The sequence below is a fragment of the Thamnophis sirtalis genome, unplaced genomic scaffold (genome assembly GCF_051295495.1).
Source record: "Thamnophis sirtalis isolate CommonGarterSnake01/CBP01778 unplaced genomic scaffold, rThaSir2_p1.2 scaffold_1, whole genome shotgun sequence".
Lineage (NCBI taxonomy): Eukaryota > Metazoa > Chordata > Lepidosauria > Squamata > Natricidae > Thamnophis > Thamnophis sirtalis.
Window position 1 is genome coordinate 119,124,481 of NW_028261381.1, and position 27,888 is coordinate 119,152,368.

The window sequence follows — 27,888 nt, forward strand, 5'->3', positions numbered from 1 at the left end:
CAGCTGATGCTGATCTGTTGTTGAAAAAACTAACACTAGGTGCTTAGAGAGAAAAATCACTTCTAGAGTCAATTAAACAATTGGGCAAATAAACCCATCTATTTTTCAATATTTTTAAAATGCACCATACACCATGACTAAATATTAACAGAAATTATATTAGGAGCTTGGGTTTGCTTTTTAAATTTAACATGTAATACACGAAGTCTTCTTTTAATCTTCGATTGTTAATAGTTGGGGCATGAAACATTCTTTGGGAGCATGAAATGTTTCAGTATTTTAAACTACACTAATGGTCCTAATGATTAAATATTAATCAAATATTTGGAGCTTTGTCTGCTTTTTAAATTTAACATATAATAAATGAAGCCTTTTAGTCTTCTCTTCTTAATTGTTGGAGCATGGAACTTATAATTTTTTTTCTATGCTGTGTCACACTAAACATCAAATATTTAATACTTCCTTTTATATCTGAAACATTGTTTAATTGGCTACCCTTTAAATGGTTAGATGCCATATTTATTTTTCACCGTAGGAAGAGCATCATTTATTTATATGCACATTTCAGATTGTTCACTTTTTAAATAATGGCCAATCTTATGCCAATTTTTCAGGCATGAACATAGTTTATTTATTTATTTTTAATTGCTTGTAAAATAATAACAGAAAAATAAAAAAGAACAAAACACAAAAATATAAACTAAAAATACATAACAAATGCTTTAAAAGTTACATATGCAGTGGAAAAACAAAAATTAAATTAAAAAGATAGACTATATGTTGTTACATCAGTAAACAGTTACAATTCTGATGCAAACATTATGCAAGTAGATATTATTGCACATAAGCTGAGATTTTTCTACATGTGATGGTAATGATATTATGTTTGAAGGTGATGCCACATATACAAAATTCTCTCAAGCAGTTCTGTCAGACAAGGAAACTTCATTCTCCACAAATCACAAAAGGTCTTTGATTGTCCATTTGGAACGCCTTTATAACCTATCATTGTCAACATCCAGCTTGTCCAGGATCATTACTGTTTATTGAATACATAATTTGGTAATGGTGAGGTAAAACTAACTGAATTTCTCAGGCACCAGTTCACAATATTAAACAATGAAGTTCCCAGCCCAACCCATAGGCTTTCATGGAGACCATGTAAACAAGTTCCCTTTGTCATGGGGAACATCTCCCTTCTTCTTTACACCTGTTGATACGTCCTTGAAAAGTTTCCAGACTCTCACAAGCTTCAGTGGAACTTTACTCTAATGACAAGTTGAAACGAAGAGGCACTTAGCTACCAATGTTTTACTCTTGAAAATAACATTATGCAGCCTGACATCAGGAGCATTTCTTTTCTAACACTCATTTTTTACCTAATATCTTGTGTGAAGTTCCTATTATATCTCAAGGTTATATGACTTGAGTCTTTTGAGACAGAAACAAGGCACATAACATGAGTCCTCTAACTTCATTATAACTATACAACAAAAATCTAATTGTAGTATGAATTGTTAGGTAGGTTGAGTGGAGCCAGATCTGAAACCAACTCACTAATACGTATATATGAAAACTGCCCTGCCATCTAGTGGCTGAAGAATACTTCTTTGTATGGATTGTCAAGGAAGAATTCCTAACGACTTTAGACTCCGCAAAAAAGTAAATAATAATTGAATGAAAAACAAAACCTGTTGTGAAGGGTTATCATCTATGATGGCTTGTTCATGATATAAGCATGAGAAAAAGCTCTGAAATATAAAGGAAGAAAACCAAAGCTACCTGTTGATCCTGGAGAGAAAGGAGACAAGTCAAAGAAACCAGATCCTTATCTCTTCTTTATGTGAAGGAAGCCAGCGTATGGGCGCAATAAATACCACTATTTATGGAATGTACTATACGCTTCTGTAATTGGGCCAAGTTAAAATCCTATTAGTACATACAAAAGAATGTAGAGTTGCTGAGACAACCATAGTAAGGTCTTACAATGTTATCAGATGTTATATCTCAACTATGAAGGTTGTAGTATGATTTACATTATTCCTATGTAATATTTTGGGGAGGGTGGGAACCTCGTGATCACTGTAATTGTGCATGTCAGTAAAAGATATTTGGTTGCGTCTATCTCCAAATGCCTTGGTTCCTTATCAAAGTAGGTATTTTCCTCCACAGCATTAAAAAAAAAGTCCATTGGTGAACTATTCAAAGGTCTTAATTAGATTTAAGGTAAATTTTTGGATCAGATTAATAGTGTTCTTAAAACTGGCATGATTCTCATTATTTCTTATAGAAGTTCTACTTTCTCCCAGGAAGGATCAAAGTATAGGATGTACTGAGCATTTCTTTAGTGATTTTCTTGATATTTTGCATTTGAGACAAAAAGAGGTTTTTTCAATGCTCTTTCTTTCTTATTAAGCTTAAAAATTAACTGCAGAGATGTTGATTGCTCAAAAATTAAAATAGTTGAGACTCAGTCTCATAGCAAGCCCATAACTGTAGCATTACAAGAAAAAAAATCGCTATCTTGTTTAAGTCAATCTTGGACATCATTTAGCATTTCCACCCCACCCCCCAAAAGGGGGGGAGGTTAAATAAAAATTACCTTCCCCCAAGGGTGAAAATATTTTCTCTGGACTTGGGATGATCTCTTCCATCACACATGGGTTGGAGGATTGGGAGACTGAATTGAAGTCATGGATGCACCTTGGATGTTATAAACTCAAAGCCTACCTTAATGCACCTATATCATGTCCACTTCATAATGTTATCCACAATGGAACCCCAGTCAGTAGCTGCTGCTCAAGGATGAATCTCTCCTAAAACCTCCTATCAACCCTGAAGCTGACCTGACCGAGGCCATTTTGAGACTTCAGTGTTGTCACATTGGAGCTGAGGGATAGGGAGGAGGGGAATAGAGATAGCTGAGGTTTGTAGACAAAACAAAATAGATTTTCCTGGGAACTAAGGACATTCCCACAGGTGGTCGAAGAGAGGAGGAGTGAAGTTACCAGGCAACCGGATGACACCTTGATTGGTCCATGTGACTGAGTGTTTGTGGAAGGGGGAAAACTTTTACTTTTAATTAGGTGAAAATGTGGGAACATTCAATGTTGGTTTTCACCAGCCTGTACCAATATAATATATTCAATAAAACTGTTCTTTGATGAATTTACCTGTCTCAGAGTTTTGTTTGCTATGGGTGTATTATTTGAACCCTGACACCTCCCTTATTAAACCCAGGGATTCCTCTAAGAAGCTGTACTAAGCATAATAGAATTGCAACCTAAAATGACATCAGTTTTGCACCCACAGACTGTCTCTGTTGGTTTAGTGGATTATATATCAAAATAAATAAGATACTTAAATAAACTGTTTCAAACTATTCCAGTGTGAGACCATTAGCAAAGGATAGAAGCCTGAGATATATTTCCCCTCACTTTTCTTGCCCATTAAATATTAATATACTATCTGTGAGCACTAAGTAGTTATCTGTAAAACATTTGTAATTTTAATGTCAAATGTAACAAAGCTTTTTGTGTTCCTTTTAATGAACATAATAAATCTTTGAAAATAATCCAATACTTATATCTTTCAATTACAGAAGAGATATCCAGAGCTACAAATACTTAATCAGAGTCTCTGCAGATACAACAGTTGTTCTGAATTGGCCTAGAACAAGTTATTATATTACTAATCTGTCAGAAACTTACTCCCCATAGGGATATTAAAAGAAGTTCTACATAGAGACCCAACTGTTTGAGTTTATTAGTCAAACAGACTTAGCATATTGTCAGTAAAAAAAAGTAATCTAATATATAGCTACAATATTTTCAAACATGGCAACTTTAAGGTGTAAACTTTCTTGCTTCAGATTGATTTTGTATCAAATAACTAAGAAGATAAATGAAAATAGTGTTGATTTGGTCAAAATACTTACACATACCTCAGGCATACCTAATTGTGGAAATACTAATAAATTATTGCAATTGTTTCATTCAGCTAAGAAGTTTACCACATTTTTCACCTTATTCCCATGCTATATTAAATTCAACCATATTCTATTTCAAATTCGTGAAGGGAATGAAGTTCCTGCTTAACATTCATAAAAGTTTATATAATTCTGGCATGGGTTATCTTACAGTACTTACAGTAAATGTTTGGCAGATCTTTAACATTTTCTTTCCAAGTTTATTTTTGAACTTTTTGATTTTTATTTTTCTTGAAGCATAAGCAATAAAACAAAAACATAAATGAATGACTTAAAAGCTTTCCAAACAATCAATAAATTTACAGAATGTCTCTATATAAGGAAAAGTTCTTCAATTCTTTCTGCATTTACTTTATTAAAAATGGGTCCTTTAATAAAGGTTTAACTACCATGTTGAAAAAATTGAGATGACTATATTTATTGGGGTATAATCGCATACAACAATATCAATTAATTTAACTAAGTGTCAAGATATTTGAAAAAAAAAACGGAGAATAGCTTTGATGTGAATCTGAAAGAAAAAGTGATGGAAAAAATTAAGAGTGATCCTAAATTCATCAAATTAAACTCCAATATATAAACTGACCATATTCTTCAGTATAAGAAATAGATTTAAAGGAAGGAATTCTAATAACAAATCTAAAACTGGTTTGTTATTAGAGCTAACATTTATTGTAATGACTAGCTGTAATCAAGGAATCTACAGGTAAACTAAAATGTGCAACACATTTATATAATCTGTAACAACTTTAATAGGCTCATAATAATTGATAAGTGCAATAATTTTATTATGACTATTAGTTACCAGTATTTAAAAAATATCCTGCTGGGTTATTTATTTCTTATTCTACCAAAGGTTTTGAGCATCAAATTTAATCAGATTCTCTATATCTATGTAGCACATTTTGAACATCTGCTAATATATGTTTCACCAACCCAACCCCTGAATGAAGTATCTTTCTTTTATAGAAGACTAGGAGTTTCAAAAAGGAAATGGGGAGCTGAAAGAATGACAGTAAATAATTGTATGGATGGATTGATGGGTGAGTGGGTGGGTGGATGGATGTTTGGATAGATGGATGGGTGAAAAAGCGAGTGAGTGACTGAGTGAATGAATGCATGAATCTATGATAAAATACTAATGTATTGTATTGGGATCCAAGATAGGAATCACACTACTGATCAGGAAGCAGAAATCTTTTAAATGTTTGGTCTGCTTTTTTTTCTGATTTGTTAATATTTTGTTTCTGTGCATTTCCCCATCAAATTTTTTTTTTAAAAAAAATGCTTTTAAGATTATGTCCTTTCTTGCAGACATGTGGACTGAAAATCAAGAGTGCAAAGATCTGAAACAAATGAAATAAATACATTTTGAATGCATCTATTTTGCCAAGTATAAAATAAGTAATTTTGCTGGTCCTTTAAAAAATAATTAAGGAATCTATGGCAGAACATTTAAATATGGCAAATTATATAAAAAACATTTTAGATATTAGTCTCCCTCTGGTTCACAGTCAAACTACCTAATATCTTTAGCAGAACTTTTTAAAAATGGACTTATGCTGGCCATTCCTATCCTGATAGAAGAAGAACCATATGAAAACCCCAAATTCAGGTCCTTACTGTTAAATTTTAATCTGTCTATATACACATCCATCCATCCCACGAGTGTCAAACTCGATCGCATCATGTATCATGACGTATCATGATGTTTTTTGCCTTTGTGGAGCCAGGTTGGGGATGGCCTTCACATGACATATCCAGCCCATGTGCTGGCAGTTTGAATTGATCCATCCAATTGATCCACAAACAGAGATGCAGACTCTTATGACTTTGAAAGAGCTGTGATGGCATAGTGGTCAGAATGCATTGCCAGGAGTTCAGCCCTGACCGGCTCAAGGTTGACTTAGCCTTCCATTCTTTTGAAGTCAGTAAAATAAGGAACAAGACTGTTGGCAATAGGCTGACTCTAAACTGCTTAAAGAGTGCTATAAAGCATACAAATATAAAGTGCTATTGCTATTTTGACTATCTGGCTGAAATGTAATGTGGATAGACTGTAGCCTATGTGGGAACACTTCATTAGAAACAGACAATCTGTTCCCAAGGTAGAACATAAACACCAACAGAAAGTGTCCTGGTGAAAACAAGGAAGGATGTCAACTTTTATTGCCACTGTTAACGTTCCTTGAATGCTGCAAGTTCCTGTGTCAATGAGATCACTCTGGCATTAGTCCGGCGCTGTTCACCTTTCATAAGCCTCATTTCTCTGCGCATTGCCCGTAGTTCTCGCATGATGCCATCTTCTGTCAAGAAGAAATATAAAGCATAATAAATTCAGCTAATTTAGTTGGCTGAGAAGTGATACTAAAAACAGCCCAGTAGAACATAGCAGCATTTCATGTCATATCTCTATTTCATGCCCTACTTATAGATGCACCAAATAAAGCATGGAGGCTGACGGTTGAGGATATAGTACAAAAACTAGTTCTCATTTAACATGTTGTGTGCTTTCTGCCAGTTTTTGGTTTATATGAAAACCGTAGGGAAAAATTGCCGAATGCAAAGTACCTGTCTCATGGGGCCCACTGTGAATGGCTTTGTGAAGCATTAGCTCTATATTTATTGGATTGGAAAAGAGGGTATAAAAGATTATTCCCCTTGAGATTTTCTTCTCTAGTACCGTTGCCATAAAAATACAGCTATGTACAGGTGCTTTGTAGTACAATTTTGCTAACTAGAAGGTTAGTAGAAGAAGCCATGGTTTCACAGTGGTTAAAGTGCAGTATTGAACATTACCCACAGCCTAGAGTTCGCTCCTGATGGGGCCCAAGGTTGACTCATCCATCCATCCTTCTAAGGTCAGTAAAATGAGGACACAAATTGTTGAGGGCAAAATATGCAAACTATGCTTACACTCAGGGGTGGGCTGCTGGGGGTTTGCAGGGGTTCAGGAGAACCTATAGCTAAGCTTCTCTGCAGTTCAGAGAACATCCCCATCTCCATTTTGGATGGTAAGCGCAGGATATGCACAGAGTCTTGTGGAGGGCAAAAAACAGGAATACTGAAAGTTCAGGAAGGCCAGAAATGGGCCCATGCTCTGGAAGTCCTCTAGAGGACTTCCGGAGCATGGGGAGGCTGTTTTCACCCTCCTGGAGTCCAGGAAGGGCAAAACTGACCCTCCCCCATGGTGCAGGAGACCAACTAGGCCACACCCACGATGGCCACGCCCACCCAGCAACTGGGCAGAGAACCTCTTGCTAAAATTTTTGAAGCCCACCCTTGCTTACACTGTAAAAGTGCCCAAAGAGTTCTATAAAGCACTATGGGGCAGTATATAACTGTAAGTTATGTTTCTATTGCTATTGCTAAATATGGAATGTCATCCTGAATTCATAGTTCTCAAATATATTATAGCTTTGGAAATAGATGGATGTAGTTAAACATCTCCTCCAGTGATCTCCTATAAACTGGGCTAGGTTGTTTCTCCAATAGAATTAGCAACAGGGAAATAGACCATGTGTTCTTGAGGAGGGTAAAGTGGCTTTAAATTAATCTGTTTCCATTGATTTCCTTGTGTTGTGTTGATATAATAGGGCGTGAAAAGCCTTCCTTCCTACTCATCTCTTCCATGTGTGTTGTGAATAGATAATTCTAAAATTATACATGTATAATGCATATATGGAAATCCCTCTGTTTCTGCTTATTTTTTAGGATTCCCAAAGGAGTTTGCAGGGCTCAGTGTGCCCTTTGCAGCCCTAATAAGTCATTCACCCATTTTCTACATTTTGTTTTAGCAATTTGTGATATCTCTTTGTTGCAAAACCTCAGAAAAGCAGCAGTGGACATGGAGGACAATTTGTGTTCTATCCAATTCAATCATCTAATACTTACGTTGTTCAGTGATCCTCCCAAGGAGGCCAGCAATGTACTGACAAGTTGCAAGTGTCGAATCTTGAGTGGGTGCTGAAATGTGTATTGCTGGTTCTCCTCTTGCAGAATATTGGACCCGCTCTCCATTTGGATTTTCACTGATGGGTCCTTGGGGCAGCAAAGAAGATTCCATGGCTGGGTGTTCAGTCTCTGGTCTCTGGCTTCGAGAAGAGTGAATAGTCTGACTTACTTCTGATATTGTTGTGCATTCGTTACAGGTGCTATGGGGCTGTCCAACCAGCTTTCTAGTGCTACCACTTTCTTCCATTTGTTGAATTGAGAACACTCAACCATGCATTGCCACTTTAAGTAAGTAAAAATGTTCAGTGCAATAGATATCTTATTGTGTTGGATTTCACAGCATTGGATTATAATGTATATCGATTGCATTGATTATATTAATAAGAAATATACAAATTTTGATGCTAGGAATGATGGCTTCATTGCTGGCATCTTCTGCTTGCAGTTCAGTGTTGAGTTACATTTATGAGACACGTGAGGCAATTTATTATTTATAATGGAGGAATGTTGAGCAAGTCCTTCATTTACTATCGTTACCATTTTGTATCAATTTCTTATATTTCTGTAGAGCAGCTTGCTAGCCATGAAAATCTGTATTAGTTTTTGTTAGGCTTGATTCATATCATATTTAGCCTCCAATGTATATGTTTGCTTATAAAACACAACTTTTTATACAACTTTTTCTTAATTATTTTTAGTTGCCCCTTATCTTTAATTTCTTTTTGGTCTGTAGTCATTCAGGTAATTAATACATTTGTTTGAGCAGCATAACAGTTATTTTACTCATCTTAAAGAGCTTAAGAAAATTAAGAATGATCTGAGCTTAGTGTTTTCCTGCTTACACCTTAACAGAAAAATTCTTCACCGTTTAAAAAAACACCACCCAAATTAAATATACATAGTTATACAGTCTGACTTATTGTATATTTGGGAAAGGGTTACCCTATCTGAATACAGATATGAGGGTGACTATTAGAAGGTAGCAAAGAGATAGTTTTCTGTAGCTTTTTACTCCTATCTAATGATTGAGTTACTGCAGTCTCATTATGTAGACTTTATAACATGCTACTCAGCTCAAAAATATTACCTCAGATGTGATATTCACATGTTGCAATGACTGACAGATTTCTTCTTTCTTTCAACTTCAGCAACGCAGCACCATGGTTATTTAGAGGAAGAGACATACTGATGTATCAGAGCAGTATATCAGAATTGGATGCTTTGTGACATCAGCAGTATCTCCACCAATGAATTCCTCAGTTTCTCCCATTTGATTTCCATATTTGGAACTTTTTAAAAAAATCACTTTTCATGCAGAAAGGTTGTTTATCCATAATTGTTCTTATCCATAATTGCTCCAAAGACTCACTTGATGGATTATACCATTTACTGAAAAGAATATGATTATATAAACTACAAGAAATGCAGAATTAACTTAAAGGCAGAATAGAAATGAAACAGATCTAAAGGGTAGTTTTAAGAGATATGATATCAACACAATAGACCTTTTAAAATATTTTTTTTTATTTCTAGTAAAAGATGAAATAGAAATTCTTGTAAAGAGTCTTGGATAAAGAGTCTTATACATTTATAACAGATTTTTTTTAAAAAAATTACTTCCATATTATGTCTCCAATCACTTTAATTTGCATAATCCTCATATTTCACAACAAATTTTTAAAAAATCAAATAATTGTAAGATCTGGATGTCTATGAAACATATTTACTTTTGTTAATCTCTCAGTCTGAGAAGATAAACAAATACTAAGGAAGCAATTGCTTTTGGAAAATTGGTAAGGAGATACCTGGATGTGACAGCGAAAAATGCTTTTCAAAAGGCTCCTTGTGAAAAGAAAGTATTAGATATCTATGATAGGTTTGTAACACTTTACCCTACAGAGATTAGGCACATTGATAGCAGTGAGCTATGCAAAATAGCACAGCTTGCCTGAATGCCACTACTTTAGCACAGGAAAAGCTAAGTTAAAAGATCAGCCTGATTCATATTCCTTGATGACATTTTTGCAATATTTTAACACTTAGGAACATCAAAATGATGCCCCATCAAGTTAATACAGTTGATTGAGTCAGAAGTTGTCTAATTTATCAGACAAAAGTGAGACCTAGTGCTATCTACAAGTAGATGTATGACTGAATATGTACTACCAACTTAGACCTGGTACAGCAATGTTACTTTACATGAAGTTTCATCTGACTATAATTAAATCATCACATTCTATCAAACCAGAATTTTGCAAATGTAAGTCAATATTAAGTCAAGGAATATGTGCTATTAGTATAGAGATTCCTCCTGCCTGGAGCAAATTTACAAGGCCCTTAAATTAAATTAATCTTATTGAAACCAAATACAGTGGAAATCTATGCAGCATTTTTGTTATTCATCTTCAAATTCAGGTTTGCAATTCTTTCTAGATTACTTCTGTTGTAGAATATTAAGTGGAATTATCAAGTTTTTTGACTCAGATTAATGAGCATAATGTGGAACGTAGCCTGAGAAAAAGATTATCATTACCATTCATTAGATCTCACTGTTACAACTTTGAGTTGGATTTTATTATATCTCAATATTAGCAGGTCTATTAAAATACAATAAGCAAGATGACAGAAATATGTTCAGCAAAAGCTAACAGAGACCAACACAGAAATGAGTATATGGCTTAAAATTAAATTTAATGGCCATGTAAAAGAAACAGAAGAATGCTCACTTATTCAGCTTGTAGTTTATATTATCAAAATTCATTTTGTATTACAATCTTATGCCCCATTTATGAAAATATAGTATCAATAGATTGTAACATCAACTCGTAAACGATGTAAATAGAAGGCTGTGAAATTACAAAACAGAAAAAATTATTTTAAAAAGTAATATGGTTGTTTGAAAATAAGGGTCACAGTTTTCAATGGTGTTTATTTCTAAGTAGGTATAAGGATTATGCAGAAAAGAGAGTCAACTGTTTGCAAAAAGTAAAATTGGTGAGCATAACATAAATTCATTTTAAAATGAATTCTTTATATGCCAATATACTTCCCAGTGTATAACAATCCAATTTTCTTCCTTTAGTAATTACAAGTAAGAATGAATTATTGTCCAACTCAAATTTCCCCAGTTTTGGGCTCTTCTATTTGGTTACAATAGGAATTGACTGACCTTCTTATCCCCCAAGCCTGACATCATGGGCTAAGAAAGTGTGTCTGATCCAAAGTCATTCAGGTGTCTTTCATGACTAAGGCAGAACTAGGACTCACAATCTTCTTGTTTCCAGCCTGGTGCCTTAATTAAGTCACTTAAAATCATTACATTAAAATCAAATCATCATTGGAGTGTTAATCTTAATATATTTGGATGGCACTGGATTGAAGAAGAGGTGTCTAACCTATTTTTTAGTGTATTATTCAGAAATATAAATGGTCTTACTGTGATAGTTGAGTAAAAATATTTGAACTGAGCTTTATATAGGGCATATACAGTATGTTACTCTTCAGCAAGCAACAGTTAACGTCAACCCATTCAGAATAAATTATTGTCAATTATTGTCAATTAATATCTTTAGTTTTGCTACAAGTTTTAACAGTAAAAAGCTACCATTTATTTCCAGTTTCTTAAAGTTATAGGAAAGAGATGAACATCTAGTATGAAGAGAGATGAAGGAAGTGAGAATTTTTAGCTTTCAGAAAAACAGCTGAGTGGGGACAAGATGGTATTCTTCAAATATCTGGAAAGATATCACAAAAAAGGTCAACACTTACTCTTTCTTCTCCCAAAGTAAATACAGAATAATGGATTTTGGCTACAAAGAGAAAATGTTAGAAAAAAAGCTTTATAACAATGAAATTAGTGTGACAGTAATGCACTCCTCTTCGTTAGATGTGTTGAAGTGGCAGTTAGATAGCCATCTGTCTTAGATATTTTAATTTGTTTTCTTTGCTGAGCTGGGGGTTAGAGTTGATAACTGAAATAGCTCCTTTCAACTCAAATGATTTTATGATGTAGTAACGATCTCTGAATGGCAACTTTTTAAGATAAAGATATTGGGACTGAAGAAATGGACAGTCCTTATTTTCCAGAAATTTATAAATTATAAAAGTGATGTAAGAAAGTGGCAGAGAGTAGACTCATTGCATATAGGAGTTTAATGCAATGAAGATTTTAATTATATCTATAGTTTGTTCTTTATCAAAGTTCTTTATCACATCTGTGTATAGATTCATGATTATTGGTGACTAAATGGTTTTCTGAAACATTCATTTCAACCTGAAAACAAAACAGTTGTTATTTCTTTATTTTTTCTGTATTTTTGATTATATGACCTCCTTTTGAGCATTCCTAACAATATATCTTTATTTGGTACTATCCTATTATAAGGAATAAGCTTTTACAACTCTATAAGAGTGCTTGTGAGAGTGAGAAGCTTGGCATTCAGACAAATCAGCCAACAACTGGCACATAGAAATAAACAACATCTATAAATCATTCAAAAGACAAAAAGGAAACAAAAAGTTCAAAACACTTCCTCATTAGCAACCAACATTCAGATGAGCAGATGTTGACATCAAGAGTAACACTAGACTAACGATCAAGATGTAAACAATACTCCAATCAAGGAACTATCAACAGAGTCAAACAATCTAACAGTAAACAACAGTCTAATCAAGGAGCCATCAACATTACTAGGATATAAAATGAGAGCAAATACTTCTGGCACTGATGATGCTACTTAGTGTGGTAATGAAATGTGTGCAAGAAAACAACCAAGCTGAGAGAGCTCAAGAGGTTCCCACTATGGTAATAAATCTCCCATAATACAATGTATAGATAACAATATGAGCCTAGTGCTTTTGCTAGTTATAAGGGAAACTTTGGTGTTGATGTTGGCTATAAGGGAATCTTTTGGTGTTGATTTCCCCTTGCTGGATAATGTGAAAAGAGCTGAACTTCTATAGAGAAATCCATGCAGCATTAGTTTCATTTTTGGCATAAGCAGTCATTAGCTTAAGAGTTGACACCAGAGTGTACTGTAACATCTTCCATAGTAAAAAAATAAAAAACAGCAAAAAATAATGCAAAGAAATAACACCACAGAATTTTCTGAGATTGCAATCCTGAGTTACAAATATTCCCCTCCATTTACCTCTAGGTAAAATATACCTGTCATCTGAAATGTTAACAGGCAAAAAAAAAAAAAAGGAAGAACAAAATGGTAAGCAGCAGACATGGGGCTGTAAATACTGTAATAGAATTTTGAATAGTTATTGGGAATATCTAATGAGCCATATCAGGGGAAAGGAATTTATTAGTACTGCAGTGTTGAATAAGCACAGCATGAAGAAGATAGCAAAAAATCCTTAAAACTGCAAAGTTGTCATAATTAATAAAGAATGATAAATGGTGTTAACTGGAGAGCTTTGAATGGATGGCTTCGCTCCCATTAATTTAATGCAGTCTAAACTTTATAGAGAGACAGTTTAGTACAGTAGTTCACCAAACCAAAAACTGGCAGACCTTGTTCTTGTCCTTTCCATGGGCACAAACTAGCTGGGTGACTACGTGGCACGACAAAACCGCGGTCCACTAAAGCGCACCTGATTAAAGTGCGTACCTGACGTCATCAGCAGCGCGACAAAAACGACCGTGGAGAAAAAAGGGCGCTTTAAAAAGCGCTTTTAAACCAAGCCGATTCACGTAAAGGTAAGGGTTAGGTTTAGGGTTAGGGTTAGGGTTAGGTTAAGGGTTAGGGTTAGGTTTAGGGTTACGTTAAGCGTTAGGGTTAGGGTTAGGGTTAGGGTTAGGTTAAGGGTTAGCGTTAGGTTTAGCGTTAGGTTAAGGGTTAGGTTTAGGGTTAGGTTTAGAGTTAGGTTAAGGGTTAGGTTTAGGGTTAGGTTTAGGGTTAGGTTTGGGGGGGTTAGGTTTAGGTTTACGCGTTAATTTTAACTTTACCGCTCACAGCGTGCTTTTTTCATCGCGCTATGATGACGTCAGGTACGCGGTTTCATCAAGCGCGCTTTAGTCGACCGCGGTTTTGTGGTGGAACCAGGGCGACTATGGGCCAGTCATTCTCTCCCAGCCCTAGGAAGGAGGCAATGGCAAACCACTTCTGAAAAACCTTGCCAAATAAACTTCAGGGACTTGTCCAGACAGACTCTAAGAATCGGACAGAATTGAATGTCAGCAGGAAAAAAAAACTTTGTAAACAGGGAGTTTCATTCCTAATCATGAATAGTTAATGAAGTTAATGCTTTTGAAACATTTGGATCAGCAAATGAGATGTAACTTTATCAATAACTTGCCTTTTGTATTTTAAAAAGTCTCAGCTTTTAAAATGTGGGGGAGCATGCTCTGACCCATGGATTGCAAGCTATTTTCCAGATCCATTTTTGCATCACTCTGGCCCACCAGTTTGTTACCAAAGCTGGCAGCAAATGGCACCGTATTTTCCACTTTTTCTTTTAAATAAGTGTTAAATATCACACATTTTATTTTGCTTAAACAAAACACACATACACCAATGTCATAGTAGTCACAATGGTTTCAGGTTCACCAGGTGGCTTACCAAAAATGAATATGAATATATGAAAAAGCTGCTATAAATCTGATGAAGTGGACTGTAATCCATGAAAAATGTACAGTTAAACTATTAATCTTTTACATGCCAGAAGTGCTGCATTCCATTGTAGCAATCTCAAGTACTTGCAGTTTTTTAATTTCTAAAAATTTAGAAACTTTTCTCATTCTTGAACTCTCTTTAGCCCTATTACTTACAAACACCCCAATAGTCTTTCCTCTTACATTTTATGCTCCCCCTTTAGTTATTTCATAGTCCATGATTTAGAGAAACAGATATTACATATTTTCTAGGACAGAGCATCCAAGCAAAATAATGGTTTTATTGTTGCCGATGATTAAATCATTTTAGGAAGGTAATTATTACATAAAAAGGATTAATGAGTGCAGCATTATCTTTTTTAGTCAACTGCTATATTTTCTTGAGAGCCAGCCTAGTGTAGCAGTTAAGGCATTGAGCTAGAAACCAGGACATTCCTGTAGAAGAGTTGTATTCCTACCTTAGATACAAAACCAGATCAGTGGCCATTGCTCAGTCACTTTAACTCACATTAGAGAAAAGGCAAGGGCAAACCACTTCTGAAATCTTGCCAGAAGAATTGCAGTTACCAGAAGTCAACTCTGACTTGAAGGTATCAAAAATAAAAAATATGCAGATTATATCATCATCATTATCCATTACAACTAGCAGCCATAAACCTTTGTTGTTGTTAATTGTGAAGTCACGTCCAACCCATTGTGACCCCATGGACAATGTTTCTCCAGGCCTTCCTGTTCTCTACCACCCTCTGGAGTCCATTTAACCTCGCACCTACTGCTTTGGTGACTCCATTCAGCCACCTCATTCTCTGTAGTCCCCTTCTTCTTTTGCCCTCAATCTTTCCCAGAATTAGGCTTTTCTCCAGTGAGTCCTTCCTTCTCATTAGGTGGCCAAAGTATATGAGTTTCATCTTCAGGATCTGGCCTTCTAAAGAGCAGTCAGGGTTGATCCCCTTTAGGACTGACTGGTTTGATCGCCTTTCAGTCCAAGGGACTCACAGGAGTCTTCTCCAGCACCATAGTTCAAAGGCCTCAATTCTTTGGTGCTCAGCCTTTCTTACGGTCCAACATTCACAGTCATACATTGCAACCGGGAAAACCATAGCCTTGACTATACACACTTTTGTTGGCAGGTTGATGTCTCTGCTTTTTAGTATGCTGTCTAGATTTGCCATAGCTTTCCTCCCCAGGAACAAGTGTCTTTTAATTTCTTGGCTGCAGTCCCCATCTGAGGTGATCTTAGAGCCCAGGAAAATAAAATCGGTTACTACCTCCATTTCTTCCCCATCTATTTGCCAGGAATTGAGAGGGCTGGATGCATGATCTTAGTTTTCTTAATGTTGAGTTTCAAGCCAACTTTTGCACTGTCCTTCTTCAACCGCATCAAGAGGCTCTTTAGTTCCTCTTCACTTTCTGTCATTAGAGTAGTATCTGCATATCTGAGGTTCTTGATATTTCTCCCAGCAATCTTAATTCCAATTTTTGATTCATCTAACCCTGCCTTTCTCATGATGTGCTCTATATATAAGTTAAATAGGCAGGTTGACAGTATATAGCCTTGCCGGACTCCTTTCCCAATTTTGAACCAATCAGTGGTTCCGTGTCCAGTTCTCACTGTTGCTTCTTGACCCGCATATAGGTTTCTCAAGAGGCAAATAAGATGGTCTGGTACTCCCATCTCTTTAAGAACTTGCCACAATTAGTTGTGATCTACACGATCAAAAGCTTTAGCATAGTAAATAAACAGCCATAAACCTAATTGTTAGCTTTAATTGAACCTGAATAGACAAACTATTCTTTTCTTGTTTGTCCTTTCCCCTTCTGCTCCACTCTCATTTCTTCTGTGTCTATTTTGGAATTGTGGCCCAGTTGAGGAAAGGTGCATCCTTTTATTCTTTGTAGTATATTGCGTAGTGATGACAACCGTCATAGCACATGTTGTCTCTTTTATTATTAATAACCATAGTTCTAATGAAATATTATTTGCAACAATGGTAAAACCTCTTTTCATTGGCTCTGCATAGACTGAATTAAATAAACTGCTGTTAGTAGCAGCAGAACTGAGGACTTTTTAATAGTGTTTAAATTGGATTCAGCATCCATATTTCTGTCCTTTTAGTACGGAATTAAAAAAGAAAAAGCATAGGCACAGCTGAAGTTATTTTTAGAATGTTATAGAGCTCATTTTAAGGGATAATATGCTAAAGCACCACAGAGTGTCACATACTGAATAATAATTACAAACAACCTCATGAAACTTTAACACAGAAACTGCTGCATTGTTTAGGATATTAATATGGTTTCTGGAAAGAGTAATTACTAGTTATCTACTGCCAAAGACATTGTTGGCTGTCTAACTCCAGGGGTACTGTCTGAGTAAGAATCAAGGCCCTGAATATTTGCAACAGAGTCACAATCAATACCTCTGTTTTACTGCATAATGAACTTAATCCAATCTTTCCAAAAACAGAAAAGGAAAAAAAAGCACGCTAAGGAAGTACTAAAACCTTAGCTTTCATATTATTTCTTATACTTGAATGAGAAAAAGAACCTGGAAGGATGGATAGATGGCGCAACAATATCCAGTCTGTTTCTCATATTGCCAGAATCATTCTTTCTCAGCCTGCACAGCAGGCATTACGGGGTCTGCTTTTTTATATAAAGTGTGTTGCCAGTTATGTGTGAAAACTGTGAACAGTAATTCAGATTGTTCTCTAACTGTTATCTTAGTGCAAGTTGTTTTTAAGCAAAGAAACCACCAACTCCTGGGCTAGATCACGTGGCCAAAGTTTCTGTGTTGTAGACTTCCTGCCAATCAGTGGAGCAGAAAGCACTGGGAGGAGAGACTCTCCCTGCCCAAGTTGCTTCTCAGTTCATAGATTTGGACAACTTTTATATATTATTCATTCATTCATTCAGAAAATTTATACATGGCCATCCAACTCACTCATAGTAACTCTATACAGGTTCCAGAAATAAAACCCCAATGCAAAATATGATCAATTCTCAGCTCTTGTTAACAACAATCAGACAAACTACTTAATGTGCTCCATATCATCCTGGGGTTCTCAGGCCTCTGACAAAATCATGACTTCAGGGCCTTTAGAAAGGGTATTAAGGTGGCGGCCAGCCTGATATCTGTGGGGATGATGTTCCACAGGGAGGGAGCTACCAAGGAGAAGGTCCTTTTTCTTGGCTCATTAGATGGACCTCCTTAATTTGGGGGAGGGGGAGGGAGGAACCGATAACATACCTTGCCTCCCTGCTCTGATGGGTCAAGTAGATGTAGCTGGAAAAAGGATGGTCCTTCAAATAACCTAGCCCTAAACTCTTGGCAGGGAAAGAAGGCATGGTTGTAAAATTATGCCACTCAGATGAAAATTTCATTCCTCATTGAATCTTCCACATTAATTGGCAGAAGCACCTGAGCAGTAAGAAGCAGGTAGCATTGTTTCAAAGATAGTTCAATGCCCCTCTGATTTTCTTGGCAGTAGTCTCCTGCTGATCAGTTGAACTGTGAGAAAGTTTACAGTAATACATGGTATCTCATGGCAGAAGAAGTTTTACATTTTGCATTCAATGAGTGGATATCAATAAAGATGGGGGTAGATCAGATTGTGTGATCACAGAGTATGGTATATGTACAGATTGGAAGGATAGGTGTGGCTGAGAGAATGAAAGAAAGGGAAATATATGGTAGAGGGAAAGATCAAGAGAACAAGATGAGAGTGGGAGAGGAAGCTTCTACTTATTTTCTTCCCATCCTATTCTAGTATGGATAGTCCTCCTTTAACTACCAGGGTTGGGATTGGAAACCCCATTGTTAAGTGACATGGCTGTTAAGTGAGACATAATTGCGGTGGACCTTCTGCCACAGTTATCACAGTGGGACATTATGTGACTGTGACTTATAATTTTACTACCAGTTCCTCCACTGCTTATCAGAAACTGAATGTGGAATGCACAAACAATGATCAGGTGACCACAGAACACTGGGATGGTTGTGAACACCTGTCATTTGTGAAACACCTGAATCTTATGGCCATGGGTAAACTGTAAAGGTCATAAGTGCCAGCACCAGTTGTAAAGCTCCCTTTTCAGCATCGTCATAACTTCAAACAGTTGCTAAACAGCTAAACAAACAATCCAATTTTTTTTAGCATAGCAATAAGCAACACAATGCCCATGAATATTTCCACTGGCACACATTGCAATCTTTGCTGCCACCTGATATTACTTTTAAAGGTTATTTTTAATTTACAATTAAAACATTGCAATGTTTTATCTGCAAGTATATCCCAGTGCTGATGTCTGCATAGTTTACAGACCAGAGGTGGTATTCAGCAGGTTCTGACCAGTTCTAGAGAACTGGTAGCGGAAATTTTGAGTTGTTTGGAAAACCAGTAAATACCACCTCTGACTGGCCCTGCACCCATCTATTCTCTGCCTCCGGAGTCCCAGCTGATTGGGAGGAAATGGGGATTTTGCAGTAACCTTCCCCTGGAGTGGGGAGGGAATGGAGATTTTACAGTATCCTTCACCTGCCATGCCCACCAAGCCATGCCCACCAAGCCATGCCCACAGAACTGGTAGTAAAAAAATTGAATCCCACCACTGTTACAGATTTATAATCTATACCAGGGATCTATGGCCCGGTGCCAGATTGCAGCCTGTTTGAAACCAGGTCGCCAAAGTGGTAGACGATTTTGCATGTGTGTTCAATCGAAGCTGCATTTGTGAAATCAGTGCACACATGCAAAATCATCCCCTCTTCCACCACCAGCGCCGCCACTTCCTCCACCTGTCCACCAAGCCAGAAAGATTGGAGATCGCTGGTTTGTTTGTTTTATTTATTTGTCAAACATGTACAAGATAACAAGTATAGGTATGAACATAAACATGAACAAAGGAAGTAAATACAGATAAATGGGGACAGTAATTAAGGCAGGCACGGTAGGCATGATGGTGTGCTTGTGCACGCCCCCTTTATGGACCTCTTAAGAATGGGGTGAAGTCCACTGAAGACAGTTTGAGATTGAAGCTGTGAGGGTTTGAGGCTGTAACAACAGAATCGGGTAGAGCATTCCAGGCATTCTCCACTTTGTTGGTGAAGTCATATTTTCTGCAATCGAGTTTGAAGCAGTTTACCTTGAGTTTGTATTGATTGTTTGCCTGTGTATTATTGTGGTTGAAGCTGAAGAAGTCATTGACAGGCAAGACATTGTAGCAGAGAATTTTGTGTACTATGCTTAGATTGAACCTATACTATCATCTGTGTAGCATATAGGAGAAATTGTTTTACAAAGAGGATCAAACCCATTTTTTCACTCATGCACAAATTGTTTAATTATGGCACCAGAAGCAGGTGAGGCTAACCTAAGGAAGGGTGGGGTTGTAACCCCATTATTAGATAGATTTGGGCTAATTGCAATATTCATATAATCAGTACAGCAGACTAATTGATAGGTTATAACAGCATAATGAGGTTGGGATCAGGATAGTAATGTGGGTGGTACTACAATAGCTTACTGATTTAAACAAAAGCTGTCTTCTTTGAGAAAAGTTGAGTCAACATGTTACTTTCTGTAGATGCTATTTTCTAGCAGCCTTTCAACATTCAACATTCTTTGTGTCTAAAAATGTTATGGATGAACTAGCAGTGTTTTCCCCCCTACTGGGTAAGTGTATTTGGGGAGGGCAGTGATTTACTTGACACTTTCAATGTGATTTTCTACAGCAGCTGATAGCAACTCCCTGGGTTTTTAAGTATCAGACAAGAGATCTTTCTGACTCCAGCATGGAGATGCCAAGGATTGTACATGGGGTCTTTTCATTAAAAAGCAAAATCTGATTCCCTCTATTGATCATTGTCTTGTCCTTAAAAATAGCTTTTTCCATAAATCTTTGTAAAGAAATCTGAATGACTCCTCCAGAATGTTATTAATCATGTAGAGAGAAGGAGCTCCCTAGATATCATTTTTATAGTATTTCAATGAAGGATGAATACTTGTAGTCAGAAAAGATGCATTGAAAAATATTTCAGTTTGGAGCCATTATACCAGGGGTGAAATGCTACTGGTTCTGACCGGTTCACTAGAACTGGTAGCAAAAAATGCTAAGGTTCACCTAAAGCAGTACTAAAAAAGTTTTAAAAAGTGTGGGGAAAAGGTTCCATGACACTCAGCTGTGCTGTGTGATCGTCGGAACCTCCCCCCCACTTTTTAAAGCATTCTTTTTACTACCGGTTCCGGTGAATAGGTAGTAAAAATGCTTTAAAAAGTGAAAAAAAGTTGGCCATGCCCACCCAATCACATGACCCTCCTCCACCAAACCACGCCCACAGAACTGGTTAAAAAAAAAATTCACCACTGCATTATACCTACTTCCAGTATTATCAAGATACTGGAAGTAGGTATAATGGCATCCAGACAATGGCATCATCTGGATTTAATAGAGGATGCCATTAAAATATAATTGATTATCTTTTATAGAATAAGCTTCTTTGATATGTACACAGGCTTTTGTAACAGTGTAGGTAAACTATCCCTAACTTCTTTTCTTTTTTTCTCTGTGAAAGATTATCCATGAAGACCTTCTTATTGGACCAAATTGAGTCTCTTATTCTAATGCAGAGGCTCTTGTATGTTTCCTACACAAATAGGAAGAAATATTATGTCAGAATTTGTTCTCTCACAGAAGTATATTGACATGCTAATGAAGCGGAAGCAAAAGTATTTTGGCTCAAAAGACAGAAGGCTGGGAAAAATAATATCCAGCATTTTTCAGATCTATAAAGGCATGTCAAAAAGGAAGAATGAAAAGAAACTATTGTTCGCATCTTTCCCTAAGGATAGGGCAAGGAGCAAAATGCTGAGCCACAGGAAACCTGAAATAATTGGGGAACTCTCCTATCCAGATAGTCTTAGTCGGTAACAGACTGAGTAGGAAATGTGGCCAGAGGAGAGCTTTTAAATTTGAATAGTCAGTTAAGTATAGAGTTAGATAGAATTGGAAAGCAACTAAATGTGGCACGCATTTAGGTAAAATGGGTTTTACCTAAAATGCTGCATTAACTTGCAGCCAATACAAATGACTTGTAATGTGGAAGACTTTATTCATTTTGATCATGAACTATATAGTAGTAGTATTCTATGCTGAAGAAGATCTCTTAGTTTGGGCAACTCATTGGTGGTGTGGAAGTAAAAATGCTAATCTATTTTAGTAAGCCTACGTTCAGTTGCTTTAGGGTGATATTAATATAAGCGACTATTTTTAGTGATATGTGCCCATTAATTCTGAAATTTGAGCTGACCTCACACTATTTAAGCCACTAAAAACAGGATTTTTTCAGTAAGTCTGAGAAATGAGTTCACAACATCAACTGTAACATATTCGGGCTAGTTTACATATTGTATTATTTGATTTATTTTTACCATGGGTAGTTTATTCCTTGCACTGATGGATGGAATTTATCAATGTTAAACGGGCCTTTACCATTGTAGTGGAGATAAATTCAACAAACACATAAAATAAATAAGTAAGGGAATTTAAAAAGTGTACTTTATTGAAATGATGCTATGTAATAGTGATTAAAATTTTCTATGAATAAAGTCAGAAGACAATTACTGGAAGAAATATTGTGTTAATAAATGTTCATAAAAATGATATGGTCCCAAGAAAATGTAAACTGAATTTGTCTAATGTGTATTAAAGCTATTACAAAAGTAAGAATGGTTTTCTTTGTACGATGGCTTATGTCTCCCCTTCTTTTATCAATAAGATACTATTCAGGTTAGGTGGTTAGAAAAGCTTAGATTGGCAGCTTGAAAATTGAAATAAATAAAAACCAGAATCATCTGTGGCTGTGAATTTCTTTTAGTTGCTCTAGAGCAGAGGTGTCAAACTCACATCAAACTTCCCCCTTCGCTAAACTGGGTGTGGGCGTGGCCAGCTCATGATGCATTGGGCCATGGGCCGGAAGTTTGACAGCCCTTGCTGTAGAGTTCTGAAAATGTAGTATTGGACACTGGAAATCAGATAAATGTTAAAAATTATAAACACCACTACTCTATATAAGCTAAATTGAAAATTTATAGTTGCGCTAAAATGTTACAAAATAACTATAGTTCTTTGGTGGCATAATTCTGAAGGAAACTATTTTAGAATATTCGTGGGAATTCTCAAATATTAGACAGTTGGGACTCATCAAAAAAATCTGTCTAATGTTTAGAGTTCTGTTCCAATGTTCAAACACTTTCATTTGCGTTATTTCATTAGTATAAGAATCAGTGTTTCCCACATTCTACCATAAAATGTTTACTGAAATGTTTTCCTCTGGAAAAAAGAAAATTGTTTCCCATAAGACCAATGCAGAATGATAGTGTGTGTGTCTGTGTTTTGTATATCTGTATGTTAGTGTGGATGTATATAACTAAAATATTCAGAATGGCTATATTGACTGAAAATTTTTGTGTAGTAATCCTAACATATCTAGAAAGCATAAGCAACCAGTTATTTAATGTTTATCCAGCATCCAGTTAGATTATTAAATGCCAGTCAGCTGAGCTCAATGCCTAATGACTGAATGGGCACACACACACCGTCTTAACCTGTCTTCTTTTATTTTCCAAATCCATCTTTATTTCTCATTCATTATCTGCTCGCATAATCCACTTAATATATGCTTTGTGTTCATTGCCACAAGGGAGCAGTAAGTCTTGATTATAGCTATTAAGCTTTCCTCAGAAAACTGCTTTGTGATCCCAAGAAAATACAGCGCTTTGACAGAAGGACCTGAGCACAGCCCCTTCTTTTTGAATCAGAGATTCTGCATACCTTAGTCCTGGATTGATTACCTCTTTTTGCCATCTGTGATAGTCATTGTAACCATCTCCACATCTATAATTCAAAGGCATCTATTGCCTTTCTCTTGCACTTACTATGTCTAATTGTCAAAGTGATACATTGCTACTAGGGTAAAAAAGAACAGTCTAATTCTATCTTTATTGTCATAGAAATATCCTTATTTTTCATAATCTTGTCCAAATTTGTCATCCCTTCATCTGTAGGATGAATTTCCTCTTTCCACTGTCCACCTTTACTTATTCTTGAACCAAGAAAATAAAACAATCCATCACCTTCACTTCTTCATCATGAACTATAAATTCATTAAGTCCGTCATCTTATTATTGAAAATTAAGCTTAAAATTAAGCTTTCCATTCTTATTTTAATGGGGACTTTTATATTTCTTCATTTTCTACAAAGTATTGTTACTCAATTTTTTACTGCTGTATCTCATGCTGTTAATGCATTCCTTCCTTTTTAATTTATCTTTCATATCTTACACCAACTCTTATAATTTTAATAATACATTTGCTATATAAGGTGAGCCATAAGTTGAAGATATGGATCATGAAGCAAATGAGGTTAAAGGACACACAGAAAATGCAGAGTGATTTGGATGGAAAGAGAAAGTTGTTTAAAGGTGGGAAGGCTAACAAGGGACTTCCAGCATGGTGAATATAATTAAGAATAAAGATGAATTAATTATATGGGATGAATTAATTATTATTCTATAATAAGGGAAAATACTGGAAGAAGTATTTTAGAGATTTGCACGTGAATGGCAGCAAATGGAACTGAAACAATGCAATAAACATTAGCTTGCAAGAAATGATGGATGAACAGAAAATATGCTGCAATAATTTTGAAAAATGATAAGGCTTCAGATGTCAGTGCCTGGAGAAATGTTAAAATATGGATCTGCTCTGCTAATAGAGTGCCTGTATGTGTGAAAACTGCATCTTGTCTAATGATCAGAAGAATCCCATAACTATTTTCCCATACCAAAGGGAAAGGTAATAAGAGTAAATCCAAAACCTACTGTATAGGAAGACCCATTTGTTAAGTGTGACTAAGAAAGTGTTTTATCAGTTTTCCTCAGTGAAAAAGTAGGGGAGGTGACAATTAGCATAATTTTAGAAGTAGTACATAATAAGACTTAAAGCTAGGAGGGAGATGTGAAGATCAGATTTTTGTTGTTTAGCAGATCAGTGGGAAATATATAAAAAAGAGAAAGAAAGGTGGTTCCATGTTTCTTGATCTTGTAAAAGCGTATGATAGAACAAACAGGGTTCATCTTTGGAATCTTTGAGTGGGAGGCTGTTTGCTGAATGGGAAAGACAATGTAAGTAAAGCATAGATGAGAATAAATGAATATTTGAATGTTTCAACATACTGATAGATCAGGGAGTAAAATAATGATATATAGCACTTAGTAATAGCACTTAGACTTATATACTGCTTTACAGTGCTCCTAAGCAGCTTACAGAGTCAGCATATTGCCCCCCCTCAACAATCTGGGTCCTCATTTCACCAACTTTGGAAGGATTGAAGGCTGAGCCAGTCAAGATCTAACGCAACACTGCATAATGGTGCAGTGATTACACACTGCACTGTGTAATCACTGCACCATTATGGCTCTTATGTGATGTTCCCACACTTGCTTCATGTATTTCTGGATAACTGTGTAAGGAACTCTTGTGGTGAGGTTACAACTATGTTTATCAGGAATGTATAGATGTATATGCTTTTATGGCCAGACAATACAAATATAACTCAACTTCATCCATCCGCCGGCCAATGCCGACTGGCGACTACCCGGAGGAGAGCCTTCTCTGTGGCTGCTCCGACCCTCTGGAACGAGCTCCCCCGTGGAGATTCGAACCCTCACCACCCTCCAGGCCTTCCGCAAAGCCCTTAAAACCTGGCTGTTCTGACAGGCCTGGGGCTAAAGAGTTTTTGCCCCCCTTCTCGAATGGTATGGTTGTTGTGTGTTTTTAAATTTTGTATTGTTATGTCTTGTCTTTTTTTATCCCCCTGTCTGTACCCCCTTCCCTGATTGAATTGTGAGCCACCCTGAGTCCCCTTCAGGGAAAAGGGCGGCATATAAATGTAATAAATCAAATCAAATCAAATCAAACTTATGACAGATTAAGGTACAAACATTAGTGAACATTTGAAGATGTGATGGACCTCCCTGGGGCTACTTATAATCTGAATTCAAAGTTATGACAACTACCCCCCTGGTCACATGATGACATTTTGGACATTCATGACCATGATTTGTGATTTCTTTTGCTGGATATTGTCTTTTGCTGGGTATTTGCTTCTGGTTTTTCATTACAGACAATGGATTCATTTACTAACAATGGCATTTGTTTAATGACCACTGCAAAAGAGGTTGTAAAATCAGGTGAGGTCCTGTGATCACCCACCTAATGATCAACATTTACAACCATAATTCTGGGGTCAGTTGTAGCAATAGCAATAGCAGTTAGACTTATATACCGCTTCATAGGGCTTTCAGCCCTCTCTAAGCGGTTTACAGAGTCAGCATATTGCCCCCACAGTCTGGGTCCTCATTTCACCCACCTCGGAAGGATGGAAGGCTGAGTCAACCTTGAGCCGGTGAGATTTGAACCGCTTAACTGCAGATAGCAGTCAGCTGAAGTGGCCTGCAGTACTGCACTCTAACCACTGCGCCACCTCGGCTCCTTGTAAGTTGAAGACTATCTGTATTGTGTTATTTGCTGAGATTTTGAATGATTTTCAGCAAATGTTTGAAAGACTTTAGGATACAGTAAGTAGTGGGCATCTAATAATATGGTATTTCTATTTAACAAAGAGAATGGAAGATAGAGAACTCTTAAAAAGCAAGCAAAAATGTGATTTTCCTCCTTAGTTTTCATCTTATGTTTGCATACTAATTGTGTCTATTGATCTTGCATTACTTTGTCCATGTATATGTCTTTACTGTTACCTGTTAAGCAAAGTGCTGCTGTCTAGTTCAAGAAGTCTATAATTTATTGACTCTATTTCCTTTCATTTCCTTTCTTTCTATAATCTGACTTTTGTCTTGGCTGCAGTCTTTCCCCATATTGTTGATATGCAAGCTTTCCTCATCACCGAGCTAATGTTATTCACCCATCCTTGAAAACTATACTGGCATGAAATGTCTCCATTGCCAATCCTTATATTGCCTCTGTTCCCTATTGTCAAGTCACTGCCATCTGACTTTTGTCTGAAATACTGGGTGGCAAAATAAAATTGATTTTATACAGACCTAGGTTGTCCTTTTACCTATGGATTGGAGATGAGATAAGGACAATCTAATGCGGACCGAGTCAGAAAAGATTTGACCAGATATTTGTGCTGTGAAGACAGGTAAATGGGGAACAAGTAGAAGACAATATTTGTAGCTCATCGTTGAACTGTGGGGACTTTGGAGCTTCCTGAGTTTGCTGGTTTTCTTGAAGATGTTTCATTACTAAACTAGGTAACATAGCACTGATGATGGTAGCTAGTTTGGTAATGAAATGTTTGCAAGAAAACCACCAAGCTCAGAGAGTTCCAAGGACCTACAAATGGGGTAGAATTCAGAGAGCTACCTTTCATCCTGTAGCTTTACACAGTTCAGGTGTTTCACTTGTATTTGATATTTTCCTACTGACAACTGGTTTATGGTCTGTCATATCTCACATTTTAAAATTGTGCTCATGAGTATACTCTTTCTCTGAAAATATTTGCACATTTTGTAATCCCAATTGTAAAAGATTGGAATATAGTCTTTTATCAACCTTTCACCTCATTTCCTTCTGTTAGAGCTCTTCTGAGATTACTTTTGAGTACATTTTGAGATCCTTTTTTGTAATTTCTCTGCTCTTAGGATCACAAAATTGGAACAAACTTTTGAGATCACCTAGTCCAAACACTTGTTGAATGCAGGATTTGTTGATATACATATTTTTTACAGCCAGTTTAGTCCCATAGCAATGAGTTTCCAGGTTCATAGACCATGTTCTAATTATTTAAGCAACAATATCTGAAGATACCAGCCACGATTGCTGGCAAAATATCAGAGTACCAAATAATTAAATTATGATCTACTGGCTCAGAAATGCATACCCACTGGTTCCCCCCCCCCCCGCCATTTGCCTGCTATTTTTTTCTATTTCTTTATATTCTTGATTGTGAAGTCATAGAAGGTTGTTTTGAAAGTCACTCAAACAATTTCCTTTTAAAAAGCTCCTTGAGTTCTTTTTTGCATAAGTTAAATATATATAGAATCTGTTCCTTACATTATTCTTAAATTCTGCCTGCACATATTCCTGGTCCTTTTTTTTTTGGCACACTTACCTTTTTAAATTTTGTATAATTAGCTTGGGTAAGTGACATAAATAATTCAGTCTTTTCCACAATCTGCAGTTGAAATGCCTTGGCCGATAGAAATATACTTCTTCACCTTCTTTAATGTAGTATTCAGTA